The sequence below is a fragment of the Tursiops truncatus genome, chromosome 17, assembly GCF_011762595.2.
Source record: "Tursiops truncatus isolate mTurTru1 chromosome 17, mTurTru1.mat.Y, whole genome shotgun sequence".
Classification (NCBI taxonomy): domain Eukaryota; kingdom Metazoa; phylum Chordata; class Mammalia; order Artiodactyla; family Delphinidae; genus Tursiops; species Tursiops truncatus.
In genome coordinates, this window is record NC_047050.1 from 6,135,153 (window position 1) to 6,159,115 (window position 23,963).

Genomic DNA, 23,963 nt, shown 5'->3' on the forward strand with positions numbered 1-23,963 from the left:
GCTCGAGGTCTATGGAAGTTGAATCTTCTGCCTAGCTGGACCTGGTTGGTTCTCACCAATTTTTGTCATGTCCTATGGCTATATCATTCTTTCACGGTCCCTCCTGTTTTGTAATGACCAAGTGCTGCACAGAACCTACGATGTAAAAAGATGTTGCCAATATTAGCCCAGTGTTCCTATAGGAAATTGTGATGTAGGCGGGTAGCCAAGACAAACATGAGAAGGTACATGATGAAATAAGATAATAAAATTTGCCAAGAGGTACAACATGGTAACTTTCTATATGAGAAGTGCTACAATAGATGCTATGAGTTCGGAAGAGAGAATTCACCTTGGCTGGAATAAGGCAGGAAAACAGCATGCAAGTTTTCTCCATGTAGTTAAACGATAAAGGATGATGTGACCCTGGTGGGTGGAGAGTGACAACGATTCTTTCCCTGACCGAACTCTAGTCAAGCCCCTTTGAGCTTTCTTCTCAACTAGGCCTCAGCCTTGGCCTAGAAAAACGACAGACCCTCAGCACAAATGATTTCGCCTACCACCCTCCCGCCACGTTAAAAGACTTGTACAAACACTAACAGCTTCTTTTTTCTTTTTTTAAACATCTTTTTTTTTTTTTTTTTTTGGCTGCGTTGGGTCTTCGTTGCTGCGCACAGGCTTTCTCTAATTGTGGCGAGCGGGGGCGGGTTTCTCTTGTTGTGCAGCACAGGCTCTAGGCGTGTGGGTCTCAGTAGTTGTGGCACACGGGCTTAGTTGCTCCGCGGCATGTGGGATCATCCTGGACCGGGCTCGAAACCGTGTCCCCTGCATTGGCAGGTGGATTCTTAACCACTGCACGACCAGGGAAGTCCCAACACTAACAGTTTCTGACAGCTCAAGGCCTCATCCCTAAGATGACCCCAACCCCCGCTTAAGTGCCTGCCTGAGAAAGTGCGAGGCTGCCCAAAGAATTTACTGTTTGTTATAGCCAACACCTGACATGGGCCCCGACTGCTGTTTCTTAGGGCATTTACTAAAAAGGGCTTACAGCTGTGAATTCTTTCTCTGAACCCTTGAGATGGATTTGTACCTCTTACAACCCAGGCGTGCCTTTCTCAAGGACTTGAATGCCGTTCCTTTGAAATGCAATCATCAGGAAGGACAGCGCTTCTGTCTCCTGGTCTCCTGGGAAGATAACTGGCAGCCAGCAGATGGAGACACGGCCTTTACACCCCCTTTCTGTGGTTTTGCACTTCCCAGCCTTATCTTCCACAAGAGAAGGGGAGGAAACTCACTCAAAAGGATTTTCTTGAACAACAGCTCGGAAGGATACGCCTCTGCTGTCACAGAGTGTGTGTTTGTGGAGAACTAAGGGAGAACTGAGGCAGGAGCTCCCTCACCCTCCCACCCAAAATCACCAGTCCCCGGCATCTGCTCCCTTCTCTTCATGCCTGCTGTTTCGAAGTATATTTGCTCCCATCAAAGGCAAACTTCTCCTTCCCACTCAACAGCTCAGCCTTTGTAATTATCCTTTCTCTCTCCCCTCTTTCTCTCTCTTGCTTTGTCTATTTCTCCCTCACTTTTGAGCCATTCCCATCTGAATATAAATATAGTTTTCTTTTTATATATATATTTTTTTATTTATTTGGCTGTGCCGGGTCTTAGTTGCGGCACGCGGGATCTAGTTCCCTGACCAGGGATTGAACCCGGGCCCCCTGCATTGGAAGCACAGAGTCTTACCCACTGGACCACCAGGGAAGTCCCTAAATATAGTTTTCAAAAAATGTTCCCTTTATCTCACATCTCCCTCCATCTCCCCACCCTCAGTGAAACTTCTTGAAACATCTGCCTCCCATGCTGTCTCCAGTTTCTCTCCCTGCCTGGTCGTCGATCCATCCCACTTGGACTTCTGGTTCCAATCTGATGCTTCTTGTAAGTTCACCACATTCACTGGTCACTTCTCCACCCTCGACTCTTCTGAACTCTCTGCAGAATTCAGTGCCGTTGAACATGGCCTACAACACAGCTCTTCCCCCTTTACTTCCGAGACCCCACAGTTTCCTTGCTTTCCTCCTACCTTGCTTCTTCCTCTTTCTCAGTCTCCTTGGTTGGTTTCTCTCCTGCATGACTTCTTAATGTTAAGTCTCTGTACTCACTGTACAGGTCATTCCAACGAGTGCCGTGATTGGGTGGCGGGCGAGGGGAGGATAACATCTTCCGTTTGTGTGTGTGTGAATTAAATTTAGTAGCACATTTTCATGGTTTTCTCACATGGATATCTACCAAGGAGACATGGGAAAAAAAAATCTCAGGATATACAGCCAAGTAAAAGTTTTCAGTGGAGGCTGAGTGAGAGGTTACTTTGAAATGGATGTCCCTCAGGAAATAGAAGTTTTAGGACATTGGACTTCCACTGAAGCTGAGGAAAACCTTGAGCCAGTCTTACCTTGACCTTGAGTTGCTGACAACCATAGTTTGAGGTAATAACACCTACCTCAAATGAAGGTGATTGTGAAACCACATAACTCAGATTCGGACTTGAGCCCGCTGTCTTTTATATTGAGATCACACACCTGGTCTCAGGACTTAATGAAGCTCAGGTTCTTTATGTCTCATCACAGAAAGAATTCAGTGAGTGGCAAAGTGATAGGTAAGAAGTTGATTTATTGAGAGACACACTCCACAGCTAGAGTGTGGGCCATTTCAGAAGGTGAGATGCCCCGACATATAGGTTGGGTAATTTCACAGGCTAATGACTGGGAGAATTCTTCCAACTATTTTGGAGAAGGGGCAGAGAGTTCCATGAATTGGGTCACTGCCCACTTTTTAGCCTCTTATGGTCGGACTCAGAAATGTCATGGTGCCCATGGGTGTGTCATGTAGCTGATGTATTGTCATGAGCGTATAATGGGGATCAAGGTCTATTGGAAGTTCAGTCTTCTGCCATCTAAGGCCTAGCTGGTTCTAACCAGTTTTTCTTGTGTCCTCAACAGCTGCGTCATTCTTTTAAAGGTTGTGCCCTGCCCCCTTCCCTCCTGTTGCAATTGCACATTGCAGGAGATATGGTAAGCTCTGGGAGAGACCTTATCCCTTCCTCCTGGCCCCCTGATTCTCATCCCCATAAAACTCAGAGCATTGTTCTCTTGAAACAATTTCCATTCAGAGCTGTTCTGCATACACAAAACACATCTTTGAGCTCTTGATAATGTTTTTATTTTCACTTCACAGACTAAAGCTCTAAAAACGTTGAAGAGCTTTGTACTCACCGGTGCAGATGAGGATATGCAAATGTATGTACCTCCCATTTGCAAGGTATCACTTGTCAGAGTAAACAAGAACATTGTTTGCACTGTATTCTGTTTGCAAAATAAATATTTTTCACTAGTGTGTATCTGCTTAAGTTAATTTTTAAAATCTTATGAAGACATAAATATTTACCTATCACCCTTTCTTAAGTTAGAAGCCGTAGCATACATTTTTTTACCTAGAAAAAATGCCTATTTTTTACCTAGAAAAAAAAGGGCAATCTCCATTCTCTTATGTATGTTACGAGTTCCTCCCATGAGGCCTTTGAGCCTGTGTTCTCTCTGCCTAAGTTGCCTGCTTACCTTCCTCCCACCATTTCTCCCTGTTGAAATCCTACCCATACTTGAAGTTGCCACTCAAGACTTTGAAGTCTTCCCCGATGCACCCAAAGGGAGCTCATCTCACATCCATTCACTCAGTACGTTTATTTCACACCTGTATACATCAGGCAAGGTGGTGGGCACTGGGCAGTGACTTCACAAACCTCACAGTCAGGCGGGGACTTCAGCGTGTTCTCACTCCTCCTTATTAGGGTGTGTGTCCACATTAGGTTGGAATCTTCGGGGACCAGGAACAGTGAGTTGTTGGTCATTGTAGCCACAATGCCACTCACCACAGCGTTGTGCACTTACGATGCTCAGTAAATATTTGTTAAATATTGTACTCTTTTTTGTCACCAATCTGTTATGATTTGTTGCGCTATAAGTAACAGAAAACTCAGTCAACAGTTGGAGTTCATTTTCTCATTATTGGCATTGTTTGGATAGCTCAGTCATCTGATGACTTTTCTCTTAGTCCTGTGGTCTTTTGGTCACAAGATCACTGCTTCATCACCACAATCACCCTGGCTTCTGAGCTGAAATAAGGAGGAAAGACAGTCCACCTTGCTTGTTCCTTTTGCCAGGCAGTCAAAAGCATTCCCAGAAACACACTCCAGACTCCCACTACGTCTCATCAGCCAGAACTGTTATATCGGCAAAGCCCACAGCAGCAGTGAAGACTAAGAAAAGCAAGTATTTAAAATTTGCAAGCATGGGACTTCCCTGGTGGTCCAGTGGTTAGGAATCCACCTTCCAGTGCAGGGGACGCAGGTTCGATCCCTGGTCGGGGAACTGAGATCCCACCTGCCGCGGGGCAACTAAGCCCACGGGCCACAACTACAGAGAAGCCGGCGCACCACAACGAAAAATCCCACATGCTTCAACTAAGACCCGACGCAGCCAAAAAATAAGCTAAATAAATAAATAAATAATAAAATTTGCCGGCAGGATAGTGGAAAGCATCCAGGAAGAAGCGGGTAGGGAATGTTCTTGGGTCACCCGACCAGCAGTGTGTACCCCATTACCAAGATAAAAATAGCCAACAACTGGACGTTGATAGCTCTTCTTAAGGAAGATCACTCTTTGAGACTTTTATTTTCTTCTTTATTTTCTCTTCAATAAAAATGTATTGACTGTTTACTGTATGCCAGGAAATGTTCGAGGTGCTGGAGACACAGTTGTGAACAAAGTCAAGTCTCACCTTTATGGAACTTACATTCGGGTGAGATTGACAGATTTAAAGAGCAAGTGATATAAATTCAGGCAGGGATAAGTACCAAGAAGAAACATAGAGCAGAGTAAGGGACAGAGTGTGAAGGGGGTAGGTGCTGCTTTAGATAAGGGGGTCATCGAAGCCCCTTCTGATGACCGATAGTTGAACTGGTAAATGAATGAAGTCAGAGACGTACATGTGAAGACCTTGGGCAAAGGCATTCCAGACAGAGGAATAGTAAGTGCAGCAGCCCTGAGACAAGAGCTGTAGCAGCTGGAGCCCCCGAGGGAGGGACTGAGGCAACAAGGGGCCAGAGGCATGTGGCCAGGGAGGGCGCTAGATGCTTCGTCATTATTATTATTATTATTGTCACTGTTAGTCATGTGTGACAGAAGCCACTGCAGGCTTAAGAGCAGGGGAGTGACATGATCTGTTTACAATTTTAAAATCTGACTACAGTGTAACTAGCCTGATAGAAGCTCAGAACCTAAACGGACAGCTTCAAAAGCTGGATGGGAACAGTTACCAGCTCTTTTCCTTTTCACTTCTCGCTTAAATAACAAAGAGAATGTTCAGCTTAGGTACCTGGAAATCAGAGGTATAACCGGCTTCAGGGTTCATCGAGCCAGCGGCTTAACAATGTCATCGAAGACAGTTTCCCTCCCTCCATGTTAGACCTTCAGCACCATTTAACTGGATTGGAAGTCTAATTCCCCTCCGCACAGGGCCGATGGGTATTTGCTGGTAGCAAACCAGCGGCGCACTTTCTCCCTCACGGCGAGAGGTCACAGGTAGCCCAGTGTGCATAGCAACAGACCAGGGCTGCCCTTGCTCATACCCCTTAGATCACGGCTACCCTTTGTAAGTCAAAGACTTTGTCAAGGAGATGGAATCGTCCGTGGGATTTAGATGGAGGCCATCTCTATAGCTGAAGGTGGAGTAAGCCTTCCCCAGAGCGTACGGGCTAAGTGAAGAAGGGGAGGAAAAACAAGTGAAAATGTGCGTGTGAGAAGGACCAGGTTGTGAGGCAGCAAAGAGGTGCTAGGCGGGCACCACGGGTACCACTTGTGTTTCCTCACCGTAAGCAATGTGGGGCACACCCCTTCTCCCTTTCATGCCTGTCAAGGCTTTTGATTTAGTGCTGAGCTTACTGGAGGATGAAGACCTCACATTTTCTCAGACAATTCTTACAAACTAGATTAAAAAAATTTTTAATGACTTTCCCATGTAGTTAAAATTGTTTCTGAAATGCTGATTCTTATGTCCAGTTGCAAAATCACCGTGTGCCTCAGGAACTACATATGCCCATGTTTGCACCAGTGTCCCCTCCCCGGGTAATGACAGCTGTCCAAGGGCACCTGTCAGCTGTCACCTGCATAGTTTATTTTCCCTGCGTGAGTAAAGACGACGGTAACTGCTAGAACCATTCTTCATTTAGGATCTTCTCCCTTGTACTTTGTAAATCCAGGAACTTTTTACCAGGCACGTTACCCACCGGAGATTAGAACAGATTCGATTAGAAGGTAAGCAGGAAATGATAAATAAAAGTGATTAAAGATATACATTATCTTCTCTCAAATACAGAAATGTCAACTTCATTAATAAATACATGAAAATTAAAACAAAATGCAGACTTCCCTGGTGGTGCAGTGGTTAAGAATCCGCCTGCCAATGCAGGGGACACGGGTTCGAGCCCTGGTCTGGGAAGATCCCACATGCCGCGGAGCAACTAAGCCCATGCACCACAACTGCTGAGCCTGCACTCTAGAGTCCAGGAGTCACAACTACTGAGACCACGTGCCACAACTGATGAAGCCTGCACGCCTAGAGCCTGTGCTCTGCAACAAGAGAAGCCCGCATGCAGCAACAAAGACCCAATGCAACCAAAAATAAAATAAATTTAAAAATAAAGTAATTAATTGTTTAAAATCCATATTAATATTTTCTTAGTCATTTTAGGTCTACCACTGAGGATTCCTCATGTTCTTCCATAAAGAGTCCAGGCTCACAAATTCCCACCCCGCTTCCCTCTAGCCTCTCCAGGACTAAGTAGTTCGCCTCAGGATCAACCGGGGGCTTGTTAGAAACACAGATTGCTGGGCCCACCCCGGAGTTTCTGATCTAGTAGATCTGAGGTGGGACCTGACATTCTGCATTTCTATTAAGCTCCCAGGTAATACTGATGCTGGTCTTGTGACCACTCTTTGAGAAACAGTGCTTTAGAAAAACAAATTCCTTTCCAGTCTTAAAGAGAGCAGTTCCACTCCCTTCTGTTCATCCTGGTGTCAGCAAATACGCAAACCCTGGGGTGCGCACATTGCCCTGCAACTGCAAGCACTCATCAGCACATTTTCCCCAACAAATACAGCTCCCTTTCTAAAAGGAATTGTGTGCCGGGTTTAAAGGAAAGATGCCATTTTTCCCCCACTGTGTTGCCTCATCATCGTAATTGTCAATATCATTGCCCTCTGAATTTATGACGTGATTACTTTGTAGAAAACACTACGCTTAGTACTTTGCATTCATTTATTCTTCAGTCCTGTTGGGAGCTAATTCTCCATGACTCTCTCACATTTCTCCATGTTAGGCAACATCAGTCAATCTGTTCAGAAGTATTTCCATTCCAGGAGAATAAAGATCGAGAGCATCCTCTCCCTGGAGACATCCAGGAGCGTAACGATGAAGACCTCACCCTCCCTGCCCCGCGGAAGACTTGCTAACATCTCAGGATAATGAATGGAATAGTTCTCTTCAGAGCACAGAGTAGCCAGGTCTGCCAGCAGCCTCTGGATGCGGTTGGGGGTTTCTGAAGCTTGGTATTCCTGAGCTGTGACGCAGGACCACTGTGCACCCACGTCCACCGGGCCTCTTCGTTTCTCCCATGTGACTTGAGGGGCCGTAAGTAACACACTACCCAAATCCACGTGGGCGCATTGTCCCAAATCTAGGGACATTTGCCAAGCCGATCTAGCAGCTGTCACCGGCCACTCCTGAGGAACTGCTTGACTTCTTGGCAAATCTCTAAGATTGTTCTGTTATTTCCATTCTTCGGAAGAGAACAACTGAAGCTTTAGGCAGTTTAATAACATGTCCAATGGTAAGTGACAATGTCAATTACTAAGTGACAGTGACAAGATTTGATCTCATGTCTGCCTGACTAGAGTCTCCTTTCTTTGCAATTGTACATTTCTAGTAGCAATTCTGAGGCCTTTAAAAAACGAAGAATCAGAAGTCCTCATTCCTGTAGTAAGGCTCTAAGTAACCTCACAGGAAGAAAACAAACTTTTCCACTCCTGTCAATACACCCAGCGGAGCCCCAAAGAGTGAGAGCTGCTCCTGGACAATCTTCCCTGAGAGCAGTGGCTTCAAAGGGAAGAAGGTGGGAGGGGGAAGGGCAAACATGTTTCCGACATCATCTTAAAGTTTGCTTTTCCTCTGTTTCTCTTAGTAATTTATAATATTTGTAAATCTGTACAAATATTGTAAATCCGTAAATCTGTATTTCAGTCAGGTTTATCGAGGTACAGTTTACGTACAATAACACTGATCAATTTTAAGCGCGCCATGCGATGCGTTTTGACAAATGTGGACAGTCCCGTGACCTCCACCTTGCTTGTGATACAGATATTTCCATCACCCTAAAATGTTTCCCTGTGCCCTGTTGCAAGGAAGCCCTGCGTCTTTTCCTGGTTCCTGGCAACCACTGATCTGCTTCCTGTCTATTGCTTTCTCTTATCTAGACTTGCATATAAATGGAATTATGAGCAATTATGTAGTAACTCCTGTCTGACTCCCCTCCCTCAGCACCGTGCTCTTAAGATTCATCCAAGTGGTTACCTGGACTACTGGTTCCTTCTTTTTTTTTTTCTGAACAGTAATCTTTGTATGAATACACCACAATTTGTTTATCTCTTCAACAGTTGGTGGAAATCTGGGATGTGTTCAGTGTTTTGGGCTATTATGAATAAAGCTGCTATTAACATTTTTGAGTACAAGTCTTTGCTGGAATATATATTTTCTCCCATGTCCTGGGAGCTATCTCCTGGAGGTTCCCGGGGTAAAACCCAGCTCTTAGCATGGCATATGATACTTTTTAAGAGCCTTTCTCTGTCTATCTTTCCCACCGTATCTGTAAATATTTTCTGACACAAAGTCTGTAGTCCATTCATTCATTAATCCAACATCCGTGCACCCAAACAATGCTAAGGACTGGGGATAAATATGAACAAAGCAGAGACAATCCCAGTCCTTACAGAGCATCTAGTGGGTAAAACTGACTATAAACAAACAGACATATAAAATGATTGCAGGGAATTCCCTGGCGGTCCAGTGGTTAGGACTCCACGCTTTCACTGCCGAGGGTTCAGTCCCTGTTTGGGGAACTAAGATCCCACAAGCCGCGTGGCACGGCCAAATAAAAAGAAAAAAAAGTGATTGCAGATCATGAGTGCTACAAAAGAAACGAGAGATGAGATGACACTAGCTGGCTGTCATAGGGCAGAGGAAAACATGGCTGGAGGTGAGAAGATCATAGAACAACAGACGGGGAGGTCGGCTGGCTCTGCCGTGTGGGTGCAGATGTCATCAAGAGTAACGATAGGGTAGGAAAGAGGAACTCGGTGAGCGCAGAGCCAAAGCCTTTCACGAAGCAGGTGTCAGTAGATGATAAGCCCTGATGTCATTAACTTCTAAGGAATTCTGGGTTTTGAAGGAGGGAGGAAAAGAAGTCATTTGAATGCAGCAAAATGGAGCGAGGAAGATGCTTCTCTCTTGGTCTTAAGGTATGTGGGTGTAAGAAACCAGGATTACACAGGACAAAGGACGAAGGGTTTGGGAGGATAGGGGAGAATGGCGAGGAGCTGGGATTCAGAGTGAGTGTCCTGTGTCAATGGCTTGAGAAGTTTGGGCTACTAATCATAACAGGAGTAAACAGATGAGAAATGGGAGGATGGGTAGGAAAATTGTAGCTTTGGGTCCTGAATATATGGGTCCACGGCTTCTGCTATTCGCTCACTTCTGCTTTCTCTGAGATTCAGAAGCCCGAACGGGGTGCTTTGACTGGGAGTCTGAACATGCTTGCCCACACACTCAGGCCTTTGCAAAGCTGTTTTGACTCGGTCATTTCCCTGTGCTCTGACTTCCCGTTCACGATTTGAGTCAAACTTCACTTCCTCTCTGAGCTCCCCCATCACCGTTTTTACCGACCCACAGCCTGAGTGAGCCAGAGCAGACTCGGAAGCTCGAGCATCCTCACGGCCTCCCGTTCGGAGTCCAGGTTTAGCTCACACTATAATGTAATTATCGGTCTACATTCCTGTCCGCCTACCTCTCTCAACAGCCCTTTCAGGACAGAGATCATGTCACTCATTTCTGATTTGTAGCAATCATAGCAATTCATGAGTGTCTGTCCGATGCACACCTTATCAGCGAAAGTTGACTGCAAGAATAAGAAATTCAGCTCCATCAGTCTATTACCTGCTTTGTGAGGTCGTATCTCCTCTTATTTATTGTACTTACCTTGTTCAAGTTGCAGAGGGTGCTCCTTCCTTTAGTATTTCGAGCTTAGCTAACAAATCCATCTCCCCTGACTCACGTGCTTTAGAGTTGTGCTGTGTGTGAGCCTATATCCCGACAAACTGAAGTGTCCACACGTGGCAGCTTGTTCTTCCAATGAACCTTCTCTCTTCCATCGTTGCAGTCACGTCAGTTGCCCTGCTCCACCCTAATAAGTATAGACTCCCTTTGTTTCATTATTCAGAAAGCACTACTTGCTTTACCCTACTTTTGTTGCTTAATCTCTTCACTAGGGCTTAAGGTCAACTCGGAAAGCTGACTGAAAACAGGCCTGGCTGTCATTGTGTGAATGAGTAGAAAATATCACTCTACACACGGCCTTAACATTCAAGAGATTTTAACTGAAAAGTAGACTAGATTTCTGATCACTGAGTGTTGTGTTGCTTGCCACATTTAATATAATCATTTATGTGAAGGGCAGTGACAAATGACAGGTGTAAACGGATTACTTGTTTGTGGATACATAAAGAGTGTGGAAATTAGAACATAGTCATGGTTAGGACCACACGAAACATCCAAATCTACTTTAGCACAGATTAATGAATAAGATATTTGGGGAAGCCCATGCAGATATGGCATACTGCTTTTTAAATGATATCAATTGCTTTTGAAAACAAGGAAGCCTCCTCTGAATGCTGCCAATAATCGTGGAAGGCAAAAGAATAGCTCCCCAAAGATGTCCACACTTTAATCTTCAAAACCTGTGAATATTTACCTTACATGGAAAAAGAAATTTTGAAGATGTGATTAAATTAAGGACCTTGAGATGGCAGGATTATCCTGGATGACGTGCAGGTGCCCAATCTAATCACATGGGTCCTTTCCTAGCTGTGGTCAGAGGGAGATGTGACCATGAGATGGCAGTGGGAGAAGCACTCAAGCCATGCTTGGTGGCTTTGAAGACAGAGGCCGTGAGCCAGGGCATGTGGGCGGCCTCTATAAATTGGAAAAGGCCAAGAAACAGATTCTCTCCCAGAGCCTCCAGAAAGGAACACGGCTCTGTTGACACCTTGGTTTTAGCTCTGTGAGACCCTGCACAATGGTAAGATAATAAATTGTGTTGTTGGAAGCCACTGAGTTTATGGTAGTTTGACAAAGCAGCCATAGGAAACTAAAACTTGATAGTATCGTAAAAGTGATAGAACTGCTTTCCAGAAGGAAAAGAAAAAAACAGTGAAAACTTGGCTAAGAGTTGTATCTAATTTAGATGGAAATGAGGAAAGTAACTTTGGAGCATGAATTACTTGTGATTACTTTTTTTCTAGACAGGTCTAATGACTACTTAAAACAGAACAGAGGAAAAGACAACATGATATGCACCAAACGGCTCACAGTGTTGTCTTAGTTAGTGATATTGTGGGTACAGCAGTCCCCCCCTTCTCCGTAGTTTCGCTTTCTGTGGTTTCAATTACCCACGGTCGACCTCAGTCTGAAAATATTAAATGGAAAATTCCAGAAATAAACAATTCATAAGTTTTAAATTGTGCACCGTTCTGCGCAGCGTGATGAAATCTCCACCCCACACAGGGTCCCAGCCATAGATGCCATGTGCTCCTGACAGCTGACCCGAAGCAGATGGTCTCCCTTCTGACTCAGCGTCAGAAGCTCCGTAGCAGCCTAACGCTAGGTCACAGTGCCTACGTCACTCACCTCGCTCCATCTCATCACATAGACTTTTTATCATCTCACATCATCACAAGAAGAAGGGTGAGCACAGTACAATAAGATATTGTGAGAGAGAGAGAGATCACATTCACACAACTTTTATTACAGTAACTGTTCTAACTGTTCTATTTTATTATGAGTTACTGTTGCTAATCTCTTACTGTGGCCAATTTATAAACTAAACTTTATCATAGGTATGTATGTATAGGAAAAAACAGCACACATGCAGTTTCGTCCTACACGCGTCAGGCATCCACTGACAGTCTTGGAACGTATTCCCTGCAGATGCGGCGGGGGGGACACTGTATGTGTGTGTGTGTGTATATATATATATATATATACACACACACACACACACACACACACACACATATATAGCCCCTATCTATTTATCTATATACTTGTTTAGTTTTTTAATTTTTCTACAAATATATGTCACTTTGTATATTAACAAAATATATGGCCCAAAACAAATGGAAGCGAGCAAAAGAAGAAATGATTTATTGCAAAAAGATCTGGTTCAAAGGTCACTCATAACAAAAATCATGAGCCAAGAGCAAGTTTTCCAGAGTCAGTAAGAAATTCTCTTTCTAAATAAGGTAGCAACACACACACACGTGCGCACACACACACACGTACACACACATCTGTGAATCAAAAATTAGAATTTTTAGGGACTTCCCTGGTGGCGCAGTGGTTAAGAATCCGCCTGCCAATGCAGTGGACGCAGGTTTGAGCCCTGGTCTGGGAAGATCCCACATGCCGTGGAGCAGCTAAGCCTGTGCACCACAACTACTGAGCCTGTGCTCTAGAGACCACGAGCCACAACTACTGAGCCCGTGTGCCACAACTACTGAAGCCCGCACGCCTAGAGCCCGTGCTCTGCAACAAGAGAAGCCACCGCAATGAGAAGCCCGTGCACCACAACGAAGAGCAGCCCTGCTGGCCGCAACTAGAGAAAGCCTGCGCTCAGCAACGAAGACCCAACACAGCCAATAAATACATTACTTAATTTTTTTAAAATTTAGGATTTTTAAAAACCTTCATATACCGCCATGAGCTTGAGAGTTTCCTAATATTCAAAAGAATGTTCTCGATGAAATCAGTGTGGATATTAGCAACTGTGATTTTTTTGTTAACATAGTAATAATGAAATTTGTCAACATTTGGAAGTTACAAAATCATACATGGGTGAAAGATCCATTCAGAGTAGGAGACAGATTGATGGGTTTTCATGTAACAGAGGAAGAAAAGTTCACTGATACGGTTTTGGTTTCCCCATTCAACCAACCTTTAAGAAGTTACCACTTGTCGAGTTCCAGTGTTGTACCAAAGAAGAAAATCCAATTATCAATACATGAGAAGGTTATTAAATACTCCTCCCTTTTCTAACTACATATCCCTGTGAGATCAGATTTTCTCCATATACTTCAGTCAAAATGAGATATCACAACGGATTAAAGGCACAAGCATATTGTGGGAATCCATTAAGCCAGACATTAAAGAAATAGTCAAAATATGAAACAATGCTATTCTTCTAATTAATTTTAATCCAAAAACATGTTTTTATGCAAATATTCATTTTAACAGGCAGTGGGTTTATTACAGTCATTTTATTTTTTTTTAATTTTTTAAATAAACGTATTTATTTATTTTGGGCTGCGTTGGGAGATTCTTAACCACTGCACCACCAGGGAAGCCCTTATAGTCATTTTAAAATATTTTAAAAACATCTCGCTATTAATTTTTAATATGGTAAATATTAATATATATAACCTCCCATAAACAAGAGTTGTCAATAATTTTTAAGAGAGCAATGGGTTTGGGAGAGGAAGTTTGAGAACGACTAAATAAACAAAGCCATCAGGAAGTTCTAGAATATGACAGCTTCTGAAAGAGAGATTGCAAAATTTGTTAGCCAGAAATATCTTGTTTATTTGACACACCTGTCGTTTCAGGAAGGGTTAAAAATATGAAGGTTCTAAGAATAGTTCCAGTTATCCACACAACTGCTAAGATTTCTGGTTGTTGTGATAAACTGAACTGTAAATGAATTACTTTAATATAAAAGAGATTTTCCTATCCTATATATAATAAGAAGTGCAAAAGTATGAAAGACATTTTGATCCTTTGCTACGGGGGAAAATGGTACTTTATTAAAAGAAAGGAGGAAAAAAAATGAATGGACATTGATACCAGAAGGTAAGAGTTTTGGAGCCATTCTAGAGAAAATAGCCGCTAAGAAACTTTGTGATAAACAGAATTATAGACCATGAAAAGACTGGAATTTCTAACTTGACTGAAGGGATATTTGAAACAAAAAGAGTAATATGGCAGCTAAAATAAAACCTCAAGTTTAAGAAACATTCTTTATTCCTGTAGTTTTTATAAAGTATACCATCAATGTAAATAACCAGGGAAAACATATTTTTTATCCATACAACTTCTCAGCTGCCATGTCACTGACTAGCTGGGTCATGGTCATGGCCATGGCGGCAAACAACAGCCCTTGAACTGACAATCTGGAATGTGAATAGTTCACATATGGAGAACTGGGAAATCATTTCATGTAATTCAATTTTCCGTCTCTACCCAGCAGGGAAAATGTCTCAGCTATTTTCCAGAGTCAATGATCATGTTCCCCTGATTATGATTCTAGGGATACAGTATTTTAATGCTAGTTAATTGAGCCAATGATTCCTCCCTCACTCGGGCTCCACTCATACACAGAGGAGCTAAATGGGCTGAGACACAGCACTGGCCCGAAAGGGCTGCTGAAGAACTCCATTGCTCCACACCGTTCAGCCACGAGGATGACGACTCGATGGTGATCCGGATGGATGGCTAGAACTCACCGATGTCACTGTACCACTGGCCATTCTTTTTACTGCTCGTTCACTTAAGTCCCGTCACAGCACATCTTACTGTCTCACAAGTTAGCAGTTGTTGTTTTTTTTTTTTTTGGGCTGCGCCGTGCAGCAACATAGGATCTTAGTTCCCCTACCAGGTATCAAACGTGCGCGCCCTGCAATGAAAGCATGGAGTTTTAACTACTAGACTGCCAGGGAAGTCCCCATAAGTTAGCAGTTTAGAAAAAAATATAAAAGCTTTTTTTTTTTTTAAATTGGATTAAGGGTGTACTCTGAGTGAAAAGCTATAGATGAAAAATCATATGATTTAGTAATAACTGGATAACAATCGTTATAGTGTTGGGTTACAGTTAATTTTAGGACACAAATGTAGAAGGTGTTTATGGGATTTTTGGCAACCAGCATTCCTTGCCTCTTTCCCATAGAATACTCCTTTCCTTTTGAGGACTGTCTGATCTCCCACTGAATTTAATCTGGAGAACTTCTTGTTAGACAGATGTTCCTGCCTCACCACGCCAATGGCTGGGTAAGTTTAGCCTTATTTTGCAAAAGGGGAAACCAAGGCTAAGAAGAGGCTAAATAATTTCCCCAGGTCACACTGCTAGGAAATGTTTAAGCCGGCCGTTTAATAGGGACCTAACTGCCACGCTCAAGCCCTCTCCACTGCCTCGTGGCCACCCCGCTGCCCTGCAGAATTGTAAGAAGTACTGGGCAACGCTGGAAAGCACAGGAGTGTTATGGGCTGAACTGCATCCCACTCAAATTCATATGTTGAAGATCTAACTCTCAGTAGCTCAGATGTGATCATATTTGCAGATGCGGCCTCTAGTTAAAATGAGGTCTGCAGGGTGGGCCCTAATCCAATATGACCAGTGTCCTGATGAAAAGAGGAAATTTGGGCACAGACATGTACGTGTGAAGACACAGGTAGAAGGCAGCCATCAGAAGCACAGGAGAGAGGCCTTAGAAGAAAACAAGCCTGCAGACACCTTGATCTTGGACTTCCGGCCTCCAGAACTGTGAAAAAGTCTACTGATATTTCTGATGGTTAAGCTATCTGTCTGTGGTGCTTTGGAATGACAGCCTCTAGCAAGCAAACCAGCACAGGGAGTTTGTTACATTGTTTGTACTTCGCTGCGGTTGCTGATACTGTTCTCTTTCCACAGATGCCCATGTTCCTGGCAGATTCCCTAATACAATATTCCACCGGCTACAGTCAGAGCTTTGCACACCTGGCCTTCTCCCCATAATTAAAAATTATCATCAGGTTAATCTTCAAAGCCTTGCCTTCCTATCATATGATGGTGCATAGCAAAAGATTAAGCCGTTTAAACTAAATCCTGGCAATAGTCAATATTAGCCCTCCAAGTTGAGGTAAAGCCTTTACTCAGACATTAAGAATGCTATGACATAATTAAAGCTCTTAAGGTGGGATAGAAGTCTTAAGAATTTCAGGTACCAGCAGTTAATCAGGAGAGAGATTTCTGAGTAAACTTTCAGCATCTTTGGAATCATCCTCCAAAGCTCGTGCAAAAGGCTGACTCCACTAAAAGGAATGTTTTGGCCGATGGAGGGGTTGAGAAGCTCGTGAAAATGTACTCTCATGGTTTGTTTGGCTTCACTAATTGGATCAATATTTCTTGTGTATTTTTTTCTCTTAAAAAATAAAACCAAATACAGTACTAACCCAATGCCTATAGAAACCTGTATTTTGTCTTCTGGAGACTTTTTAGTGTTTTAATTCCCTCAGCCACTCTGTAATTCTTTATTAAGTTTTAAAGTGGTTTAAACTCTCCATCTGCAGACAATGCATTATTTCCGCCTCTTTGCCAGCAGGTGTAGTATTTCCCAGGAGTCTGTTTTAGAGCGCCTTCTGGTGGTTTACAGCTATTATGACACATCCATCTGTAGCATCTGCATCATCTCACGGTGATTGCTAAGACCTGCTCACCAAAACAATAATAGAAGTTATGTGTGCAACAGATTGCAGCAGAATGATGCTCAGCTTTACAAATTAAGAATAATTACTCAACGTGTGACTGTCAGGAAAAGGACAGGAGAGTTTTGGGGAGGCAGGTTACAGCCACTCTAGCAAACGGCTCTTTCACCTGGAACTGTAAAACATACTCTGAAGGATGCATTGTGTATTTCTATTGCTTGCTGAATTCGGCTAATTTTCAGTCTGGGGTGAAGGTAGAGAAAGTGCTCTGGCTTTGTGTTATGTCTGCTCATATTAAGGTCTCTTCGAGTGGGACAATATGACTAATTACTAGCTCCTTCCAAGACTTTTTATTACTTGGTGATGAATCGTTAGAAGAAAGAGCTCAGTGACTTGTGTTCACATTGCTCTCTTGCCTTACGATCCACGTCTCTGTGCCTTTCTTTTTATTTACTATTTGTCTTTTATTGTGGTAAAAACACATTAAATTTACCACCTTAGCCTTTTTAAAGTGTGCAGTTTCTGTGCCTTTCTGACTTGACTTTTTTTTTTTTTCTCTCCGTCTGATCATGCCCTTTTCCTTGGTACTTATAACACTTAAGTACTGATATAGAAATGAAATAAAACATGTAAGGATTACAATGATAAATTGGCCCGCATTATGATGTGACCAGAAAACCTTGTGAAAAACTTTCAAAAACAGCAAAAAACCAAGCCTAGATGTATATCAGAAAGAGTGTTCTTTTCAAAGTCTCAACCTTGGGAAATTAAACACTTACTAGAAAGACTTTATCTAAAATTCTGGCTTTTACTTCAGAGAATATTGAATGTGAGTTATGTCTCCCTTGCTGCAGAATCATCCGTCTTCAGAAATAGGTTTGGTTTTCAGAAACTGACAGAAGAGATATGGTTAATAACATAGATGAGCAAAGCTGAATCATGGGTAGTTGGGTCAAAAATAAACCTCAACTTAGTTAAGGAGATGTGTTTTCCTATGTAACTTGTAAATGGATTTTCCAGGCAGTTCCCAAAGAGGAAATTTTTAAATGTCTTGGGAAATAGTAGCATTTTTTGGAATAAAGAAAAAAAAGGTGTCGAGCTATTTAGAGGTGACAAAGCATTTCAACTTTATTTTCTCATTTAACCATAACACAGCAGAAAAGTAGATGAAAGGGATTTTATTATTATTATTATTGTCCCCGGCATGTGGATGAGAAAATAGAGACTTGTGGAGGTCCAGTGCCTGGTTCAAGGTGCTGTAATTGTCCACTGTGGGAGTGATTAATCTGGACATGGGACAGCAAATCCCATGTTCTTTTAGCTCCACCACAACTCTACAGTGACTAGCTGTTCAGGGACATTATTAGAGATATAGTTTATGGTATTTTTGCTTTATGAAAAAAATCAGATAACTCTTATCATAAACCTATACATCTTGTCACATTAAAAAACTATCTGATGAATGGGAAGGAAGTCTGGAAGAATATCTGTCCAACCTGTTAACAGTTGAATGGTAACATGATATTATTTTCTTCTTGAAACAACATGAATGTATGTATTGATAATCAGAAAAAAAGGTGTTATTTGTAAAATCAATTTCAAAAGAACTAATTGCAGAGTTCACAGTTCATAGGTTTTTTTAAATTAAGATTTTATTTTTTTAGAGCACTTTACGTTCACAGCAAAATAGAGGGGAAGGTTCAGAGATCTCCCATATGCCCCCTGCCCCACACCTATACAGCCTCCCCCATTATCAACATCCTGCACCACAGTGGGGCATTTGCTACAATTGATAAGCCTACCTTGATACATCGTAATCACCCAAGGTCCGTAGTTTAAACTATGGTTCACTCTTAGTTGTACATTCTGTGGGTTTGGACAAATGCATAATGACATATACCCATCATATATGTAAGATGATGATATCAGAGTATTTTCACTGCCCTTAAAATCCCCGTGTTCTGCCCACCCCCAGAAACCACTGATCTTTTGACTGTCTCCATAGTTTTGCCTTTTCCAGAATGTCACAGAGCTGGAATCATACCGTGTACATCCTTTCCAGATCGGCTTCTGTCACTTAGTGATATGCATTTAAGGTTCCTCCATGTCTGTTCATGGCTTGGTAGGTCACTTCTTTTTACTGCTGAGTAATATTCCACCGTGTGAATGTACCAGTTTATCCATCACCTCCTGAAGGACATGTTGGTTGCTTCCAAGTTTGGGCAGCTATGAATAAAGCTGCTGTAAATAACCACGTGCAGGTTCCTGTTGCTGTATATCCTCAGCAGCACTGAGTTGTCAGTGTTCCAGATTTTGGTCATTCTAATAGGTGTATAGTAGTATCTCACTTTTCTTTAAATTTACATTTCCTTGAATTTGCATTTTCTTTAAATAAATTTTCAGAAGAGGAGGAGTTTTTGTTTTTTAAATAGATAAATTCTTGAAAATGTATATAGGAAGAAGTTATCCTAAACTCCTAACTGAATAAGAACACATATGGTGGGGTCGGACTTTTTTTAGTGATCTTTGATCTATTTGTTTAAAAACCTCTTTGAAATTCTAATGAAAATTGTGAACTCTTTCATCTGGAATATGTACATGATTTCAGAATTTTGCCTATAGTTAATTTGTGGGCGATCTAAGCACCATCTGTAGGCCATATACTACCTATTCCTGTTTTGTTTTTTTTCCTGAGAATTTTCTTTACAACTATCAAAAGTTTATTTTTTATGTATTAGATTTATAACGTCTTAATTGGTAAAATTAAATTAATATCTTCTCTATAAATGGAGAAAATATTTCTTTATTAGCATAGAGATATTATTTTTTATCGTCTCTCTGTGCATAAGTAGCTGAATGGGTTAAGGTCTCCTTAAGAACATTATTCAATCTATGGACTAAATTTCCTCCCTTTCCCTTCCTTGACTCCCTTCCCTCCATCTCTTTCCAGAAAGGATTTAAGGCAGTTTACAAACATGCACTAGATAAAGGAAAAGTAAAGATAATTCAATGAGTAAATTTGGGCAAAGAGAGACTCAGCATAGGGCAAGTGAATTGAAATAACGTCTGCTTGGATGATCTAGAAGTGGACCACCTCTTGGACTCTGAGATGATGACATCGAGAAGGAAATGTGGTATCTCAGGTGAGTCAGTGATCATAAGAGAAGACTTAATCACGGCTTAGGAGAAGCACATTTATTTTTGGCACTAAGTCCAGAGAAAATGTTTTTATGGCGGTTCTTATCAGGAGGACAGGAGCAGTGGACTGAACAATATCTTTAAAAATATCCATACTGTAAACAGAGTAATGAGTTACTCAGGGCTGCTTCTTATAGAGAAGATCTCAATAGAGATCCATCACAGTTCAGCGAGCAACTTCCTGGGTAGGGAGCCTAAGGGATACGGCCCCTGTAAGCAACGCTACGACACTCTGACCTTAGTCCAACAATATGAGTAGAGGAAGGGTTAGATTGTCTGTCCTTCGGCAATCTTCCACAAAGATAGCTTTTCTCAACGACTTTTGATAAATATTTTTAAAAGCTCTATCAGGATAATACATGCATACAGTAAAGTACTGTGAAATAAAATTCGTATTTATGGCAAGACAAGAAAAATTTAAACATAAAAAATTTTCTCTTCCCTTTGACCTCCTCTCTCCCCAGTTCTGTGCAACGTGTGTCTACATAATGCGTTGACCAAACCTGCCCCATCGGCAGAAATACCTGCTTAACCATGAAGAGCAGCATCCTTCTAACCTCAACAGGACAACTCCTAGAAGACAACATTCCTACCTGATCATGTAAGGGGCCAGATCTGGATTGTGTAAACTGTCAATAATACATCATTTAACGTACAGCCCTCTGTTTCAAAAAACTTATATAACCACACCTTGACTTCTAACGGGCGCAACAGTTCTGGAAGCTTTCTGAGATTCTGTTCTGTTCCTGAGTTTTAATCCTCAATTTGGCTTGAATAAAATTTTCCATTTCCTTCTTAAATGGACTGATTAATCCTTCGTTGACAGTATCCAATAGTAGATAACAGCTTTGACACAAGCAACAACCTCCCCCCCCCCCAGATTCATTCCGCAGAGACACTTATTACACTATGCTTATTTCTTCTAGTGGTTACTTTCAGAACACTAAGTAAACTTTCTTGATTTATAAATTTTAGATAAAATCTAAATTTTAAATTTAGATTGAGCTGAGCTATACTACTCATCTCTGATTGACAACTATTTTCAGTTCTTCTAAAAACTTACACTAATAAAACTCTATCTCATATTTCATCTGCATGAAATAAAACTCTATTTCATCTGCATATAAGATGAAGATATTGGCACGTCTAAATTTCTTCCCCCTTACCTGCCTTCCTTTGTAAATTATACTTTTATTTTCACATTGTAAATATTGCTAGTTTGCTACCATTGTATTATATTCTGTAACCTTGCCTTCTTCATATGCTGAATTACTTCTGATAAGCAGTTACCTTATTATGGTTACATTATTATTATTTACTTTTAGACCAAGTGGTACACTAGGATTCTATGTCCTTTTTGGCGGGTCCATAAACATCATACGACATTTGAATTTGCTAATTTGGACCATAGTTTTCTTTTACAGCATTTGATTTTGCCTAGAGTTTCTAATGAACTTTTATTTCTTGTTCACAAAATAGTAGTATTGATATCCTCGTATCCTCATATTTTCACATTCTTGCAGTTGTGCTACCTGTGTGTGGGGTCCTTTTGCTTGGGGTCCCTTTCTCAGTGGGGAGTCCTCCCCATGCTTTGTCCTCTGCCCCCATCTGGGTCATGTGTTCTCTGGAGCTGCTGAACTGTGTCACCTTTGGGTTTGTCTTCACTGCTCAACCTCTCAATGGACCAAACCTTACATCTTTCTCTTTCCTCTGTTTTCTTTCATCTTCCAAGTAACGTCCTAAGAAAGGGTATGAAGGAGTTAAATTTTCTAAGTCTTTCTTTGAATGGCTCAATGTGTCTTTATTCTGCCCCGACATGTGATTGATCATTTGTCTGGGTAGAGCATTTAGGTTAAAACTCACTTTATGTCAAAACCTTGAGGGCCGTGCTCCATCGTCCTCTCACATCCATTGTTGTTGATGAGAAGTCTGGCATCAGTTTGATCCTTGAGTTTTTGTAGGTAACCTGTTCATTCTCTCTGGCAGCTTTTAGGAAATTCTCTTTATCCTGATGATCTAAATTTCATAGCAATATGTGTAAATGTTTTCCCCACTCATTCCATGGTCCTGTTCAATTGGTAGGTCCTGTCCTTCTGGACTTATTATTCAGATGTTGAACCTAAAGAAATGATCCTTTAATTTTCTTATATTTTCTCTCCTATTTTGTAGTCTTCTTTGTTCTACTTCCTGGGATATTTTCTCAACTTTATTTACCAACTTTCCATATTTGACTGACCCTTTGTGCCTCTTTTCTCTCATTCTCTATTTTTGAGGGGATATCTTTACCCACTTATTATACTTTACAAAATCTGCTTTGACTATTAACATTAAGGATTTTTTTCCCAAGAGCTCTTACTTGGCTTCTTGATTATTCTCTTTCATGGCATACTGTTCTGCTTTTGTGTGGTTATAATATCTCAGTTCTTCCTGAGTATACTAAAAATACATTTTAACAAATCTATTTTCTGAATTTTCTGTTTTCTCTTTCTTTATGTTTGACTTTCATGCTGCTGGGTTTTCTCCTATTCCTGGTGATTTATGATTGACATTCCTATTTAAGAGAAAGCTTAGGGAGCCCCAAATGCCACAACAAGATCAGGTGTGATCTCTCTCGGCAACCAAAACCCACACTAGAAGCTGTAAAACTCTCCAGGGAACATTCACATCTTTAGTAAACAGTCCTCTGGATTTTTTTTTTCCCCCCAGAATTAAATGCTAGATTTCCTGATTACTTTGAGTGGTTAGGCAGGCTGAGAAACTGAAGGGTATATCCTTTGTGTACCCAGACCTTTAACAGATTCCCTGCTTCCAGCCCCACTTGTTGCTCCTGCTCTCTGTCAGATCTTCTGACTCTGAGCCTGGAGAATCATACATGTTCCCAAAGGCAGACGGTTCCCATCTCTTGTGCAACACCCTTGGAGCACATTCCTGACGGTCGCCCCTTCTGCTGTGTTTCACCTGACAATACATTCCACCCACTTAATTTTTTTAATATTTATTTATTTGGCGGCACCAGGTCTTCGCTGCAGCACTCGGGATCTTCGTTGCTGCATGCAGGCTCTTAGTTGTGGCATATGGGATCTAGTTCCCCGACCAGGGATGGAACCTGGGCCCCTGCATTGAGAGTGTGGAGTCTTAACCACTGGACCACCAGGGAAGTCCCTCCACCCACTTTACATGGTCCGCCAATTTGCTGAAATCTCTCATATGCTCTTGATACTTCTCATTTGCACTGCTACTATAAGATATTCTTTTAATGTATTTCTATAATTTTACTTCATTGGGAGGAATAGAAGACTTTCCTTCCATAAGGACTCAATGGCAGTCAGCTTCAGATTATGCTCTGTTATGCACTCAACTGTGTCACCTCAAAAGCCATAGGTTGAAACCTTAGTCCCAAATGCGACTATATTTGGAAATAGAAGCTTTAAGGAAGTAATTAAGGTTAACTAAAGTCATATGGGTGGGGCCCTAATCCAGTAGGACTGGTGTCCTTGTAAGAGGAAGAGAAACCAGGAATGCACATGCAGAGAAAAGACAATGTGAGAATAAATAAGAAGTTGACCATCTTCAGGCCAAGGAGAGAGGCCTCAGGAAAAACCAAACCTGGCAACACCTTTCTCTTGGATTTACCACCTCCAGGACTATGAGCAATAAATGTCCACTTAATCCACCCAGTCAATGGTATTTCGTTATGACAGCCTCAGCTGACTAATACTTGCCCTAAGAATAGTCCCCATAGTTCAGACAGTCCATATTACCAAGTAAGTTCTGGGCTTGCTATTTCAGCTGACACATTCCCATGAAAGTGAGGAGTTCTAATGCTACCTGGCAGTGGACTACGGGAATTCTCAAGGCTGGCTCCAGACATTCATTTCTTAAGAAATGGTTTGGGGACT

General features: G+C 41.8%; 1 long non-coding RNA gene across 5 annotated transcripts; it reads left to right on the plus strand.

Annotated features, from left to right (window-relative positions):
* The first annotated feature begins 9,292 nt into the window (after positions 1-9,292).
* On the plus strand, positions 9,293-20,864 carry LOC109548311 (uncharacterized). Of its 5 annotated transcripts, none has more exons than XR_002174391.3 (5): positions 9,464-9,599; positions 15,353-15,453; positions 16,094-18,988; positions 19,817-20,009; positions 20,529-20,864. It is a non-coding gene; the product is annotated as an uncharacterized lncRNA (long non-coding RNA). The 5 variants fall into 5 exon arrangements; XR_012327159.1 differs by having other exon boundaries at positions 9,465-9,599; positions 16,094-16,194; positions 18,872-20,009; XR_002174394.2 differs by lacking the exon at positions 9,464-9,599 and adding an exon at positions 9,293-9,337 and having other exon boundaries at positions 16,094-20,009.
* The last annotated feature ends 3,099 nt before the right edge of the window (positions 20,865-23,963 follow it).